Source organism: Pteropus medius, unplaced genomic scaffold (assembly GCF_902729225.1).
Source record: "Pteropus medius unplaced genomic scaffold, Ma_sr-lr_union100, whole genome shotgun sequence".
In the NCBI taxonomy this organism is placed as follows: Eukaryota; Metazoa; Chordata; class Mammalia; order Chiroptera; family Pteropodidae; genus Pteropus; species Pteropus medius.
The window spans coordinates 3,352,742-3,353,628 of record NW_024355990.1 but is presented as its reverse complement, the minus strand read 5'-3'; the positions used below and the strand labels follow the sequence as shown (position 1 = coordinate 3,353,628).

The window sequence follows — 887 nt, the reverse complement described above, 5'->3', positions numbered from 1 at the left end:
TCATCTAAACCCGGTCACCTCCCAAAGGCCCCACGTCTAACACTGTCATCTTGGGGGTTAGGACGTCAAACGTACGAATCTGGGGGGAGGGGACACAAACATTCAGCCCATAACAAATATGAACTGTGAATTAGATGATAACATTTTATCAATGGTAAACTTCTTGACTTGGCTATGTAAGAAAATGTCTTTATTCTTAGGAAAATGTCCACGGAAGCATCTGGAGGTATTTGGAGGTTAGGGGGGCATGGTGTCTCTATCATACTCTCAAAAAGTACAGGAAAACAGAAACAAAAACAGTGTGTTCAGAGTCTTTGCTGAAGCAGAAAATGTAGCTGAGCAGTGGGTCTGGTGAAGGGTGTTGGGGGTTCCTGGTACAATTCCTGTAGCTTTTGTTTTATTTATTTTTATTATTATTATGTTTTTAGACGAGGCAACCCTTGGTTGACCTCACACACTGCAAGGACCTTGTCAGCTTACAATCCTTTATTTTTTTACTTTTTATGCCTACAGCACCTGGTCTTCCTAGGTGGTCTCCCATCCAAGTACTAACCAGGCCCGATCCTGCTTAGCTTCCGAGATCAGACAGGTTCGGGCTTGTTCAGGGCATGGCCGTAGACAACCTGCAGCTTTTCTTAATCTGAAACTATTTCGAAATAGAAATTTACCCCCAAAATAAAAAATAAAGTGGCTCAATAAGTTCTGAAATTTAAGTTATTGGTCTCGAATCAAAGCCTGCCTGACTTGGGATCTAAGTCTATTGGGTCCCCTAGTCTTTTCGAGGCCGTGTGTTTGCTCACGGTCCTTGGGTGCAGCCGTCAACCAGGCCACTCGGATAGCCAAAGAAATCATTAAATGCTTCTACCCGGCCATCCGAAATATCACCC

The 887-nt window shown here is 43.6% G+C and overlaps 1 pseudogene; it reads right to left on the bottom strand.

The window, feature by feature from the left end:
* Positions 1-504: 504 nt before the first annotated feature.
* On the bottom strand, positions 505-620 carry LOC120600430 (uncharacterized; annotated as a pseudogene).
* Between the last annotated feature and the right edge of the window lie 267 nt (positions 621-887).